The sequence below is a fragment of the Hyperolius riggenbachi genome, chromosome 1 (assembly GCF_040937935.1).
Source record: "Hyperolius riggenbachi isolate aHypRig1 chromosome 1, aHypRig1.pri, whole genome shotgun sequence".
In the NCBI taxonomy this organism is placed as follows: domain Eukaryota; kingdom Metazoa; phylum Chordata; class Amphibia; order Anura; family Hyperoliidae; genus Hyperolius; species Hyperolius riggenbachi.
Genome location: NC_090646.1, coordinates 575,278,534 through 575,295,114, shown reverse-complemented (window position 1 = coordinate 575,295,114; position 16,581 = coordinate 575,278,534). Strand labels below are relative to the sequence as shown.

Below are 16,581 nucleotides of genomic sequence, written 5' to 3'. Positions count from 1 at the left end.
TTAATGGGGTATATAAAACTATGCAGGTATCAGGCATGATAGTACTCTGTGCTACCACTGCAGTTGCACAGATTGATTCTCAATTCACTGCTACCTAGAATGCTGACACACTTGTTTAAGGTACAGTGCATGGCCGGCCGGACTCTGCAATCTTCTGAGAAATACAGTAGACTGCAGAGGGAGGCGAAGGCATTAATTAAGCAAAAAATAGGCAAAGAAGTGCTTTAAAACATACAGTATATCATTTACAAGGCATCTAATGAAAAAAACAAAACAAAACAGAGACTGCTTAGAAAATAATAAAAATGACATGTGGTTTACAATATTAGGTATTACCTAGAAGCATTTTAACTGCTAAATTGATCAAATACCTGTCAAAATTATTTTTTACATCCTAAAATTGCTTAAAAAAAATAATGAACTACTAAATGGCTTTGGTCGTCCAACACTTTAATAATTTCATTTTGCGCCATTGTTTTGTGGCAAAGAAAGATGAGTTCTGCAGTGCAATTAATCTAACGATGACTTTATCAGGATGCTGAATTTAATGAATCTAATTTACTCCAACTTGGTGCTTAAAGGTTATTCATCAAGTGTTGATTCTATCCCAGTGTAGCCAAAAAATATTTATGTGAAAGAGCTGACATCAATAAAAATAGGAATAAGGCCTTAAGGTGCAACTTAATATGCTGCCATCATGATTACAACTTTGCAAGTGTAAACTAATTTTAAAATGTATTCAAAATAAAAATCGGTCTGTAGGAGGTCTTTATATCTTGCTTTTGTGTAAGTGCTTAGTGGTCTAGGAGGACGACTCCAGTTCGCAAAGCAGGTGGTTTTGTTGCACGGTGCTCAGTGCTGAGCGGCAAAACTAGACACTGGCACAGCAGTAATGTTATTGTTATACTGCACAGCAGGGCACATGAAGGTAATTCAAGGTTCCCCAAATTTCTTTTCCCTCCAGTTGCGATGACTCAGAGGTGGAATAGTATTTAATGCAGCCTGGGAAATTGAGCGGCAGCAGGGTGAGCCATCATTCAGCTCACCTTGCACCCAGCTAATCAGCGGTGTACTACTAATACATGGCTGGCCATAAAGATATGATGATCCCCATATATGGAAACAACGAAGCTCTTGACTGTGAGGCAGAGTATACCATGCTGTTCTGCCTCAGCCTCCTTTAAAATCTTGTTTCCATGCAGTTTTTGTCATAGAAAAACTGAACTGGTCGTTGTGATACTCTGTGACAAGGGGAGGGGATGTGGGGGAATGATGACTCTGCGAGATGATGGCAGAAGTTGTGGGAAATTTGGGCACCCACTATCATAAGAAACCTGGGCACTGTCGTAGGTGTCATTATAAATAGCGGCTAGAGTGTGAAATTTGGGCCCCCAATAAATAGTGAATTTCACACTATAGCTGCCATTTATAATGGCATCTATGGTGGTGCCCCAAAATTATCGTAGTAGATTGCTGGAAGGGGTCAGTTAGGTGTTAGGTCAGTGGGGGAGGGGGGGGGGTTAAGGGTTAGGCATGGGGGGATGCAGTTAAAGTTAGGCATGGAGGGGAGTGTTTTTAAGGGTTATGCTTGGTGGAGACACTGGAGAGCAGTTAAGGTTAGGTGCATCGTTAAAAGTTCTGTGTGAGAGTAATGTTAGGTTAAGCTTTAGTAAAATATCGATATTATTTTCTGATATTTTTCTACAATAATTTACACTTTTAAAACGTAAAATATCAGTTAATTATACCGATATTCTACTAGCTGAATTTGGGCACCCAAATTTACTTGTGTCACTTATTCCTGCACACAGAGATTAACCCTCCTCTTGCATAGTTAATCAAATAAATGAATAACATATTGCTAATCGGCATTGGGTCATTTCCTCTACTACTGTCAGACACTAGTCTTATTCATTTTATTGTGTTTATTGAGTGTTATTCACTTGTCTGGTTGGCGTTACAGATGAAAATGTTATATTTACCTTACCAAGAGTAAGGTAAATCTGTGTCATGTTATAGACACAGACACAGACACACAGACCCGGATTCACCTCAGAGGAGCCTATAGGCACAGATGTCCTGGCACCTTAGACTTTGTCCTCCATGAACCTACAAACCTCTGATGAACTGCATCACAAGTGTGCTGGTTGTCCCAGCTGTTACTTCTCCCTCATTTCCCTTGCCCGTCATAGGTAGCTATAGGTGCCCCCAAGTATTAGGTAGCCAGAAGTACCCTCAATATTAAGTAGCTAGAGGTGCCCCCAAGTATTAGGTAGCTAGAGGAGCCTCAGTATTATGTAGCTAAAGGTACCCCTGACTGAAGTAGAGATCTCTTCAGTGGAGTGCAGCGCCGGGTGAGTTACTCTCATTTATACTCTCTTCAAGAGTCTGCATAGGGAAGGAGGGAGGGAGGCGCTCAGGGAGGGGAGTGAGCCGCCTTTTCATTATCAGGCGCCTGTAGGCACGTGCCTACGGTGCCTTATGGTAAATCCGGCCCTGCAGACACAGAACATTTATGTACAGGTATTTGACGGCACCTATATATTTTGATATGCAGATTGTTCTCTAACCCTGCCTCACCCTCTTTTAGGTTTTAATATGTTTTAACCTGCCTGGCGTTCTATTAAGATCGCCAGGCAGGCTGCGGGAGGGTTTTTTTTAATAAAAAAAAAACTATTTCATGCAGCCAACTGAAAGTTGGCTGCATGAAAGCCCACTAGAGGGCGCTCCGGAGGCGTTCTTCCGATCGCCTCCGGCGCCTGGAATAAACAAGAAAGGCCGCAATGAGCGGCCTTCCTTGTTTTGCTTACATCGTCGCCATAGCGACGAGCGGAGTGACGTCATCGACGTCAGCCGACGTCCTGACGTCAGCCGCCTCCGATCCAGCCCTTAGCGCTGGCCGGAACTTTTTGTTCCGGCTACGCTGGGCTCAGGCAGCTGGGGGGACCCTCTTTCGCCGCTGCTCGCGGCGGATCGCCGCAGAGCGGCGGCGATCAGGCAGCACACGCGGCTGGCAAAGTGCCGGCTGCGTGTGCTGCTTTTTATTTCAGCCAAATCGGCCAAGCAGGGCCTGAGCGGCAGGCTCCGGCGGTACTGGACGAGCTGAGCTCGTCCAGACCGCCCAGCAGGTTAAGTGCCTCACATCATTACAATAAAGGACTATGATTGCATTATATCTTGGTGTGAGTCTCTCGTCTTTTTTCCTTTGTACTAATCTTGGCTTTTGGCCTGTTGCACATGATATATACAGTACAGATATAATGTTTTTGACCCTGATGGTGCTGACCTGAAAATGTGTTCTCTTGACTTGCTTTCCATGTCAGGGAATTGCCCCCCCCCCCACCTTATGTTAGGGAATGTGGGGTCAACTACCCTCACTCCTATGAAGACAGATAAGTGGGTGGGGGCCGGTTTATGGACTCCCAAGGATCTGGAATAATCATGCCAGTACATAAGTACCCCTTTCTCATTACATTCTTGCAAGGAGTTAAACATTAAAAAAACATATACACACACATGCCGACAAACTAATTTATCCCCCAGGGGCTTTGAATGAGTATACATCAGTACCCATTGCTCAGTCCTGCACATGTGTTTAGTGTACCACACCAACATTCATTTCTGACACACTGCAACAATCATTGTAATCCCCTGGATTCTACACTTTTTAATTGAGTGGTTCCCTTATGGCTGCTCACTCCTACTACAATTGTGAAAGAGAACTCTGGCATAAGCACAGCAAAAACTCGGTATACAGAGGCGCCAGAGTAGAGTAAAACGTTTTAAAAACCGCTTAAAAGGAGAGGGGGATGTTAAAGAGAATCTGTACTCTAATATTCTTACAATAAAAAGCATACCATTCTATTCATTATTTTCTCCTGTGCCCCTCTGTGCTGTTTCTGCCACTCTCTGCTGCAATCCTGGCTTGTAATTAACAGTTTTAGGCAGTGTTTACAAACAAACTAACCAGCTTCTAATAGGCTCAGCTAAGCATAGAGTGTGAGTCATTCAGAGTATGCAGGGGGCCTGCAGAGGGTGTGTATCGCTTCTACCAATCACAAGCAGCCCTGCACATTCCACACAATCAAGCTTTAGCCCGACAAACAGGACAGAGGAAAGATACATTGATTTATTACAGAGACAGTGCAGTTAGGAAAGACTGCAGTAAGCCAGAGCAGATTAGAACAGGCATAGGAACTTATAGGATAGAAGAACTAAGGCTGAAAAATTTGTTACAGAGTCTCTTTAAGGTGGACTCACCTCCCTCTTACAAAAAAAGAAAACTCACTTGAGTCTCAATAAAATAGAATTGTCAAGTAATTTATTCAACTCCACAAATGCAACGCGTTTCGCGGGCGTGACCCCGCTTCCTCAGGCAAAAATGGGAGCACAACTCAGTGGGTCAAGCAATAAGTTTGAGCGCTCAAACTTATTGCTTGACCCACTGAGTTGTGCTCCCATTTTTGCCTGAGGAAGCGCGGTCACGCCCACGAAACGCGTTGCATTTGTGGAGTTGAATAAATTACTTGACAATTCTATTTTATTGAGACTCAAGTGAGTTTTCTTTTTTTGTAAGAGGGAGGTGAGTCCACCTTAACATCCCCCTCTCCTTTTAAGCGGTTTTTAAAATGTTTTACTCTACTCTGGCGCCTCTGTATACCGAGTTTTTGCTGATCTTCTAGTCCACCCTGGGTGGAGGGGTGCATCCCCATCTACTATCTACAGAGAGCGACTTCTTAACCTGAGTGGGGTCAGGTCCTAATGCTCCCCACCTGCATTTAAAGTGGTAGCCTATTGGTAACCCGTGTTTGTGAGTGTATATATATATATATATATATACATAAAATTGTATTGAACTCTTCATTTTACCTGACAATACTGCACCATATTGGGCTCTCGATTCTCTTCTTGTTTTTAAGCATCTGGCATAAGCACACTTTTATTATCTGCTGGGGCTCCTTGTTGGTCCATTGGTCAGGACAAATGTAAATCTTTCTTTGGGAGGATTCTCAGTGGTCAGATGAGTGGATCAATAAAAAGCCTCAGTTGAAAATTCAAAGATGCTTCATGTTCCAGCCCTCTTTTTCTCTGCAATGCACTATAATACAGTAAATTCCAGGAACCCCAGCCGGGGATTCCTACTGGCCCATTGACCGGACCTGATCAGAATGCTTAGGTCCCTTTTCCACTAGCAATCGCGATCACAAATCACAAATGCCAGCGATTGCGATTTTTCATTAATACTGTTATGCGATTGCAATTTTTTATTTGCATTGCATTATCACTCTAAAAATCGCTCCAGAAAGCGATTGCAATTAGCGATTTCCAAATCGAATCACTATAGTGGAAAATAGTTCTCATGATTTCTATGATAAAGTAACAACCCTACCGATTTAAAAATCACTAGCGATTTGCGATTTTGCGATTCCGCTGTGCAGTGGAAAAAGGCCCTTAGCGTGATTTTTTTAAATTTGTTGACCAGCAAATATAATTATTTAAAAAAAATACTGAATAATACATATGTGTGTCTAGTCAGTCAAAACAGATGCATGGCCCGACCAACCATACTCAGCTTCCATTTGTACATTTTATGGATTTAGGCTGCTTTCACAGTGCGGACGTTACAGCTGCACGTTATACAAAGTAATAACGCAGGCTAACGTACAGCAGCACAAAGTAAGTGTTACATTCACAGTGCTCACGTTGCGTTGTGTGTAACGTGTAGCAATATGTAGAAAGTGATGCATGCTGTGCGTTGTCTGGGTCAGTGGTTCCCAACCTTTTCCGGGCCGGGGAACACTTTCTGACCATATTTTTCTCCGGGGAACGGCGGCGGCGGGGGGGGGGGGGGGGGGGGGCGGGGGCGGCGGCGCGGGTGTTTGCGCGACCTAGTGGACAGTGCCGTGCTATGGGGGGGCGGCTGCATAGCTAGCATAGTTGCCCCAGTATAGGAAGTTTAGTTGCCCCAGTATGGTTAGTATAGTTACCCCAGTATAGTGCCCCAGTATAGCTAGTATAGTGCCCCAGTATAGCTAGTATAGTCCCAGTATGGATAGGTAGTGCCCCAGTATAGCCAGTAAAGTGCCCAGTATAGCTAGTATAGTACCCAGATAGCTAGTATAGTGCCCAGTATAGCTAGCATAGTGCCCAGTATAGCTAGCATAGTGCCCAGTATAGGTAGGTAGTGCCCCAGTATAGTGCCCAGTATAGCTAGTATAGTTGCCCCCAGTATAGCTAGTTTAGTTGCCCCCAGTGTAGGTAGTTTCGTTGCCCCCAGTATAGCTAGTTTCGTTGCCCCCAGTATAGCTAGTTTAGTTGCCCCCAGTATAGCTAGTTTAGTTGCCCCCAGTATAGCTAGTACAGTTCCCCCCAGTATAGATGCCCAGGAGGGGGGGAAGCAGCGCTAGAAGGAGGGGCAGTGGAGGCAGCGGTGGGGAGGGGGGAAATATCCCCCCCCTCCCTCACCTGGGACCCCTCCTTCTGCCTCTCTCCCCCTCCGTTTAGCGGTGGCAAGTGCGGCTCGGCGGCGGGGAGGCATACGGAGAATTACTCACCACTTCTGCGTTCCAAGCGCCGGCAACGTCATGTCGTCACACATCTCCGCCTTCAATACCGCCCACTGTGCTTCCGCTAATCAGGAAGAACAGTGGGCGGCATTGAAGGCGGAGATGTGTGACGACTTGACGCTGCCGGCGCTTGGAACGCGGAAGTGGTGAGTAATTCTCCGTATGCCTCCCCGCCGCCAAACCGCACTTGCCACCGCTAAACGGAGGGGGAGAGAGGCAGAAGGAGGGGTCCCAGGTGAGGGAGGGGGGGGATATTTCCCCCCTCCCCACCGCTGCCTCCACTGCCCCTCCTTCTAGCGCTACTTTCCCCCTAAAGTAGGTACAGGTCTGGCAAGAGGCCAGACCTGTACGGCACAACGGGCAACATGCCGCGGCACACTAGTGTGCCGCGGCACACTGGTTGGGAAACACTGGTCTGGGTTATTAGCTACTTTGAACTGTTTGCACATGCTTAGTAATGTTTTCGTTTTTTTAAATGTGCCGCATGCACAGTTTTTGTTCGATCAATATGCGTCAAAAAGTATGCATCAAGTACGCATCAAGAGACGCATAACGCAGTTCAATGTAACGTCCAACTTCAAAGCTAACATGCGTTGCGTTAGGGGCACGTTATGCAACCTTAATGTTGCATCAAACACAACTTCTTAGTGTGAAAGAGCCCTTACACATATGCATTAGAATTAGACATAACTGGGGCGTGGCTTCCGCTTTGGAGAAGACGGACGCACTTTAGCTGAGCTCCGGGGAGACAGTGGGCTAAAGCGGCTAACAGCAGCAGTTACCGGCAACCACAGCATGCAGCAGACGGAGGAGATGACGCTGGAGACGGAGAGCTCCAAAAAGAGGAAGCAAGGGCTGATAGCACCGCGGAAAGTCACAGACTTTTTCCAGCCGAGGCAGACAGAGCGGGCCCAAGATGGCGGCGGCGAGACAGAAGGAGAGGCGCGTGCAGCCCCAACACAGGGCGGCAGAGAGGACTCCTCACTCCCTTCCGAAATGTACAGGGAGGATCACCTGAATGCAGACTCGTCCACATCGGGCAGCCCAGCAAAATCCAGGCCGAGAAGAGACTCAGGAAGCGGGGTAAGCGGCGCAGTGCAATCATACACACAGGCAGAGGACATACTCACCTCCATAGAGGCCTTCCCCACCTCAGATACAACAGCAACACAGTCTTTTATCAAAGACATTTTCATTACTTTCAGAGCATCCCTAATGGCAGATCTATCTACTATCACTGCAGGCTTGCATACAGAAGTAGCTGCTTTGGGAAATAGAGTGGCAACTGTGGAAGATAAAATGAGTGAGCTAATCACAGAGCACAATGCTATGGTGGATACATCTGCCTCACAATCCTCTGACATACAATGGCTAAAAGCAAAGGCAGCAGATCAAGAAGACAGGAGCAGACGCAATAATGTCAAGTTTAGAGGCATCCCAGAACAAGTACAGATCTCAGAGCTCAAACATTTCTTGCAAAACCTAACTAAAGCGGTCTTACCAGAAACAACAGAAATAGAGCTCACAATCGATCGTGCCCACCGTCTGCCTAAACCGGCACACTTAGCAGACACAGTACCCAGAGATGTGATAGCGCGCTTCTTATTTTATCACGTTAAAGACGGCCTGGTCAATGCACTACGCAAGTCAGGGTCTCTGCCAGATCCATATAAGAACATACAACTATTCGCAGATCTATCAGTGGCGACACTTAACCTCAGGAGAGAGCTACAACCGTTCACTAAAGCACTTCAACAACTACAAATAAAATACAAATGGGGATTCCCTACGAAACTGCTTTTCTCCTATCAAAACAAGCAATATGCGATAGCGTCTTCGGACACTGGTTTCAAGCTGTTCAAAACCCTACAGATCCCTGTGCAACAAGCTCCTCCCCCTCCCTTTGCAGCAGCAAAAGCAGCTAAACTATCCCAAAGCTGGCAACGGCAAGCAAAGAGATGACTCAATATGACTGCCAATATATGGTAGCATCTACACAGCCCTCTACTCCCTTCCTATATGATTGGATATTGAGTTATTTTCCCCACCACCGAATGTGGACTTGGAACTTTGTTCTACATTCCCGAATCAAAGAGCTACACCTCAGTGTAGCAACAGACATTACTATAGTTGTTTTTAGGTTAACCAGTTATATGAAGTTTTGGTTGTTCTTCATTATTATGCTAAGTTTCTCAATTAACAGATGGTTCAGGGATATTTCTAATGGTGGAAGTTTGTACTGCAGCTTCCTGCGAGTGTTAAAACAATACACTGCGGTTTATATATATGAATGCCTATAAAGATTACTACGATAAATGTTCGGGGACTGAATTCCCCTTATAAAAGATACTCATTGTGGAATGAAATCAAGACGCAAAAAGCACAAATCGTTTTTGCCCAGGAGACACATCTCCTACAAAAAGATACACATCGGTGCTCTAATGTATTGTTCCCTATAATATATCATAGCACTTTTGTGAAAAAAAAAGAGGCGTATTGATGGCTTTCCACAAGGATCTCAAGATTGAGCCCATTAAGGTTATCCCAGACCCAAATGGGAGGTACATCATATTTGTAGGAAAAGTAAACGAGGAACCCATCACCTTAGTTGCTCTATACGGCCCAAATACAGCCCAAAAAGCTTTTCTACAAAAATTGTGCACAAAAATTAAATCAGTACAGCAAGGTCACCTACTAATTGGAGGTGATTTTAACGCCTGCCCTTCTAAATTAGATTCCTCCTCAGGATCCCCACAGCAAATAATTGACAAACAATTATACTGGAACAATCTCTACGACCCATGGCGCATATTACACACCTCAGAGCGTGACTATACACATTTTTCAAATGTCCATGAATCCTATTCTAGGATAGACTTATTTCTCACCGACAAATTATTACTACAGAAGGTGATGGATTCCTCTATTGGCTCCCAAACATGGTCAGACCATGCCCCAGTGCACATTATAATTGACGATAAAATGTCAGTATCCAAACCTTTTATGTGGAGACTCAATTCCTCATTATTAACAGACAAATCCTTTATGGGAAGGTTAGATACAGAAATACGAGAGTTCATTGATAGGAATAATACCCCGGGTATGCAAAATACTACTATATGGTCAGCACTGAAAGCCTACATCAGAGGCATATTAATTAGACAGGGTGCAATTATTAAAAGAGAGAGAAATAATAAATATGAGTCTCTGTTGGAGCGGGTTCGGAGCAAGGAGGAACTCCATAAACAAAATCCATCTCATCAATTAGAAAGGGAACTCTTCCATTTGAGGCAAGAAATATCAGCCATCCTACAATCCAAATATGACTTTATACTGCAGAAATCTAAACTCAACTTTTACTCTCAAAATAGCAAGGCTGGGGCGTATCTGGCAAAACTCATAAAGCAAAAGCAGCTTAAAGCTAAAATTCACTCACTACAACACCCTATCACAAAGCAAGCAATTTCTAATCCAAAACAAATTGCAGACCTGTTCAGTGAATACTACGCAAAACTATACAATTTAAAAGATGACCCCCATACAGTCCAACCCACAGACAAAACTATAACAGACTTTCTAAACTCTATAGACCTGCCTAGTCTAACCACTCTACAAGTAGACCAATTAAATACTCCATTTAGCATTAAAGAAATTAACGCAGCTATAACCACCCTAAAACGGAACAAGGCCCCAGGGCCTGATGGCTTTTGCAATGAGTTCTTCCTTGCTCTAAACTCAACTCTATCTCCGATGCTATGTAAACTTTTAAATGAATTTGCCTCACAGGGCCATATGCCAGGTGAATACCTAGAAGCCACCATAACGGTGTTACCCAAACCAGGGAAAGACCCAAGCCTCACAACCAACTACAGGCCAATTTCGTTACTAAATACCGACGTGAAATTGTATGCGAAATTATTGGCCACAAGACTAATGCAGCATACCCCGTTCCTATTAAACCACGACCAGGTCGGATTCACAAAGGGACGCCAGGCGTCAGATGCAACCAGGCGTATGGTTACACGTTTAAAACACATAGAGCTCTGTCGGACGCCTTCATTGCTGTTAACACTTGACGCGGAGAAGGCGTTCGACAGAGTTCATTGGAAGTTTCTTGAAGCCACTCTGATTAAATTTGGGTTCTCGGGAACAATAATTTCAGCCATTATGGCCCTATATTCCGCCCCCTCAGCACGGGTGAACGCGGCAGGTTTTATATCTAAAGCTTTCAAGATTTCAAATGGCACCCGACAGAGGTGTCCCCTTTCCCCAGTCATCTTTGTATTAACAATGGAAACCATAGCCCAAAAGATCCGCACTAACCCTCAGATTAAGGGAGTCAACATCAAGGGTACTGAACACCTGATAAGCATGTTTGCAGATGACGTGGCTCTCCTGATAACAAAACCCGAATCCTCACTCTATTATAGAAGATTTACAAAAATTCTCTGAGGCATCTTTATATAAACTAAATCAGCACAAATCATTTATATTGGGGCTCAATATAGCTCATGAGACTGAATCCCAACTTAGGTCAAAGTTTGAGTTCCCATGGGCAAGGGGAGCAGTATCATATCTTGGTGTTCAACTAACGGAAATATCTGCTGATCTATTTAAGTACAACTATATACCCCTCCTCACAGACATCCGTAAAGAGTGCTCTAACATGGCAAAATTTTGGCTTTCCTGGTCTGGACGGATAGCAGTTTTCAAACTGTTCCTCCTACCCAAAATACTTTATTTTTTCCGCACACTACATGTGCCTATACCAAAGTCTTGGTTTCTAGACATTAAAAGGTGCATAAATAATTTTATTTGGAATGGGAAAAAAATCCGGACATCATTTCAGATAATGACTTTAGATAAAGCTAAAGGGGGCATGGGTCTACCAAACATTGAATTATACTACTACGCATCCAATTTAGACATGGCCAAACAATGGTGGTCTCAGGCCGTAGAAAAACCATGGGTTAAACTTGAATCTCAACTTTTAGGGACCAATCTTAGAGATCTATTAATTAGTATATTAATGGGAGCAAAACCTCTGGCAACTCAATACCCCACTATCCAAACTCTTTTAAAGTCCTGGGAATACAATATTAAACACCCTCCGCCATCAGACACAAACATATCGGTCCAAGAAAACATCTCAGTCCTAGAACATCTCATACCAGACCTTGATCTAGGGGCATGGAAAAGAGCAGGAATTATAACCCTCTCAGATCTCTTTGCAAACAACTATATTAAAAAATGTATAGATCTGCAGCAGCAATATAGATTACCACAAGCACAAATATTTACATATCACAGAGTTTTGCATCTCATCAAATATCCCCCCCAACCCTGCACCATAAGATTGCCACTATGCTAAATTACAAAGGGCACAGCCTAGGTGGTATATCAACATGGTATAGCGGCTTAAACGCATATTGCATATCGCCAATCCATAGATACGCTTTAACATGGTCCTCAGATCTGGGCTGTAATATAACGACAGAACAGCTAATAAAAGCAAGCAAAATATCCACCAAATTTCCAAGTGCAATTCACACTGGGAATTGCTAAGGAAATTAACGCTTAAATGGTATCTAACTCCAAGGCAGATAGGTTCCTTCTCACCCAACAGCTCTCCTATGTGTTGGAAATGTAATAAGGAATTAGGAACATATACCCATATGTTTTGGAGCTGCCCCTTGGTAGCACAATTATGGATCAGAGTGGAGTCACAAATAAGACAGTCCCTGATCCCAGGCTTCCAGCTACACCCTAAATTATTATTAATTGACGTCACAGACCTACCACCTCATACTCGGCCTGCGATATGCCATCTCCTCTTTAGTACATTACATCTGATCACAACAAACTGGAAAGCTTCTGAGAGGTTACACATACGTCAAGTGATTGCTAACGCCAAACTCAACCTCTCGATGGAGAAGAAAATAGGAGCTAGGTTAGGCCTTAACAGTGATCAATACAATATTCCGACAATGTGGTAATACAAGACAAAGTCACTTCCCATCTTTACTTCCTGCTTTTCCATGCTCTCGGGTCACTTTGAGCTCGAAGGTCCTGTAGTATACAGTATACACTACTCCATAGCGTGAGGCACCATCTAACAAATTTCCCCATCTTAGCAATGTGGTTAGAATAGTAGTTTAGTTTTCTTTGGTTTGTTCAATGTTTCATAATTAATACATCAAATTACTCCTTGACTATTACTATTGTGCCCAACTAAGACCTAAGACTATAAAGTCATATAAGGCACACGCCTATATCATTGGGTTATAGATGTATAAAGAGATGCACAAAAATGTAATAGATAAGTAATTAGATTTACCTATCACCAATACACTCTAGTTGCAGCTGACTAAAGAAATAGCCAACGGGGGGTATCAAGACCCACTGGATCCGTTGGAATAATTTCTCCCAGACAGCACATTGGCTGGTTACTGAAGAGGTTATGTAAATACCAGTTAATAGTTCTGTTCAAATAGCATATCTGATAGGATGTATTCTACAGTTTCGTATAAGATATGATATAATCTTTTAATACTTGGTACAACCCACAAGTAACCTGACATTCAAGTTCAGACGATGTATGAAACCTTTATTATTCAAGCATTGTTTTGATGTATAATATGTTGAATCTTGTTTTAAAAAATCAATAAAACAATTTATGATGAAAAAAAGAATTAGACATAACTAGGTAATAACAAGTTTTTTTTTGTTTTTTTGCAACGTTGCTGTTTATAATAGACCCTCATCTTTGTGAAAAGAAAAAAAGCAGATATCTAACAACTGAATTCTCTTGAATACCTTGAAATTTTGTGGATGCAAACTCTTGTTAAAGCGGACCTGAATTTAGAACTTCCTTTCTCTGCTCTGAAAGGAATGCAACAGCATAATTACTTATAAAGAAAAATATTTCTTCGTTACAGCTGATGCTGTACAGAATTATTGCAGGACGTGTCTCTACCTCCTGCTTTCATAGAAGCAGACATATTGTTAACATCCTGTACTTTCAAATTAGCCTATCTGCCATGGCAGTCAGCTGACACAGGGGAGAGATCAAATTACAACTTGCAATTAGGCTCAGATGAGGGGTAATTTGACAGGCTCTCTAAATACATATAGGGGTTTCCTTCTGTCCTGTGCAAGAGTTCAGGTCCACTTTAAATGGATTCATTATTGGCATTAAAAAAATCCATTTTAAACAGTGTTGCTTGCGAATTTTCACCAGTCGTTTTCACATTGAAAATGCAATTTTCGATTTCGAGAAATTTTCTTGAAAAATAGCTTGAATTTTCAGGTTTTCAGGGAAATGCAAAAAAATTATATTTTTACAGTGAAAATGCGAAAAAATCAATATTTTTAAAGTGAAAGTGCGGAAAATCAATATTTTTAAAGTGAAAGTGCAGAAAATCAATATTTTTACAGCAAAAAATGCGACAATGCAGAAAAAATTTCTTTTGCAGTGACACTTTTTAGCGTGAAAATTTTGGGAAAAGCGCAAAAAATAACGGAACAAATTTTTTATGGAATTTTCATTAGAAAATCGAATATAACATAATTTTTTTGTGTGGAAATTAATGAAAAAAGAATATTGGCATTTTCACTCATCACTGATTTTACATAAATATTTTCAACTATTTTACTAAACAGCTTGATAAGTCAGTTATAGTTCTGGTACAGCTCATGGACAGGTGGCTGAATACTCTCCTCCTTATTAATCTTCGGATACCATATTGACTAAATAGTTTCCTCGATAATAGCTACTTTTGGATATCCTACATATCAAATTGTCTCCTGCGTCACATAAACAACATGTTTTACTGTTGGTATATAACTGTGAAATGTTTTATTTCCTTTATACTCGACGTGCCAGGATCTGAATTATCTTAACAGCTAATCTATTCATAAAGCCTGAACAATTTGTATCATTTTAGTGCTTTTTGTTGTTATGGTATCTTTTTTCCAATGTGAGATGACCATTGAATTTACTTTTAGATACCAGCATGTATTCCTTTTTATCCAAATCTTATTCAAATCTCATTCCTAATGTGAAGTCATGAATATCACAGTTAACGGTGGGTAGAAAACACTTCAATTATTTGTTCCTCTAAAAGTGGCCATGCACAGCACAACACAATCCTTTTTTTTTCAATAAAACCAATGGATTGAAAACATTATAAGATTAAAGAAGAAATTGAAAATAATATTTATTTGGTCAAAGAAAAAATGTAATCATGTGTCTTAAGATGTTTTGTGATTTAATTGCTTTTATACGTTTAGAGTATTTTTTGGGAAAGTGTCCCGCTGGAAAACCAATTTGCAGATAAAGCTATCACAGTGTTTCTGTGGAGTCTTAGAACTTTAAAAATATTATTGTAGTAAGAATTTTATTTTCCAAAAACGTATCTTTTCTAATTTCTTTTAGAAAGTTTATTTTTCCTTTCATAGCCTTCTTGGAGCAACTTTGCGTTGACTACATCGCTCTCATGGTAAGCTTGAATACTGTATGTATGGAGGGTAAGACACACTATGGGCTTGATTCAGTAGATGGTGCTAAGTGTTAGCATGCCTACTTAGCATGCCTCTTCACGCCTAAACCAGCTGTTAGCGCATTAAACCGCATGCAAAACGCATCACGCGCAAAGTCCCACGCGCAAAACTTTGCGCGCGCACTGTGGATGTCTCACCTAATGGCCCTATAACTTCACATTGGATGCGATGTTGATGTCGCACCCATTGGACGTTAAAGTCACATGCATGCAGCGTTAAAGTCGCATCCAATGCGACATTATAGGGCCATCGGGATGCAACATTTTGCGCGCACCAGACTTTGCGCGCTCAAAGTTTTGCACGTGTGACTTTGCGCGCGGACTGATTTGGAAAACAGTACTAACCTAGTTAGCACCCTAGTTAACACGCCCAAAGTGTTTAGGCATGCTAACTGGGTTAGCACAGTTTACTGAATCGAGCCCTATGTGTGGTTGCAATCAAGACTAGGTGGTTTCAGTCAGCTAGATCTAATTTCTGAAATACATATTGGGCACCTGGTTTATTAACTAAGAGTCATTTCTTCACATGGGTGGCATGACCAATAGGACTAGTGATTGCAGAGAAGAGAAGAGCCGCAGCAGCATGAACAAGAATGAGCATAGTGAGGCCACACATGCGTGTTGTAGTGTATGCATGCACATCAACATTTCAGATTCAGAGGATATCGAGTCATAATGAGTACAGTCAATGACCAAAACATTCGGATGTACTATTCATGTCTCAGAAGGTCAATTGCAGAAACCAAAGGCCATATTTTTATGTTTTATGTAGCACCTTCTTTCTTTATGTCAACTTAAAAAAGCCAAACCCCCCCCCCCCCCAAACCTTTCTTTGTACACGGCATCATCTGCACCACAAATTTTTTTTTGTCACTTAGTGCAGTATGCAGTGGTGTAGCAATAGGGGTTGCAGAGGTAGCAACCGTATCGGGGCCCTTGGGTCAGAGGGGGCCCGAGAGGCCCTCCCTCAAACACTATATTAGCTCTCTATTGGCCCTGTGCTGGTAATAATCATTTCTATAGATGCTTTAAATAGTTGTGATCATTAACAAGCTGTTCCCCATCCCCTTCTTGCACCTCTGACACTGTGGAAGTCTTTAACATGTTTTGGTGCACTGTGTAAATTGTTATGTTTAGAGTGCTAGGGGGACGCCATGTAAAACTTATTATATTATCATATTATAAGCTGTTGGTTATACTCTGCTCCTCAAATGTTTTATTTCGTCACTGAAAATGGGCACAAAGGTTGCTCTTTTAGTAATCTTAAAAGGCACAGACTAACCAGCAAGCTCATGGTGACCCAGAACTCATTGGAGTGTGTAAGGGACTACAATGGTCCTAAAAGCCCCCTTACTAAGATGTTAAGAAAAACAAAAGTTTGCTTTCCTAAAACAGAAAGAATTTGTGATAATTCAGGTTGGAGTGAGCTTGAGATGTCTCCCAGAGCAACACTG

The 16,581-nt window shown here is 42.3% G+C and overlaps 1 protein-coding gene across 1 annotated transcript in view; it reads right to left on the bottom strand.

Moving 5' to 3' along the window:
- HAPLN1 (hyaluronan and proteoglycan link protein 1) overlaps positions 1-16,581 on the bottom strand; it is a 219,432-nt gene that overhangs the window by 55,668 nt on the left and 147,183 nt on the right. The gene's annotated exons all lie outside the window — the stretch shown is intronic.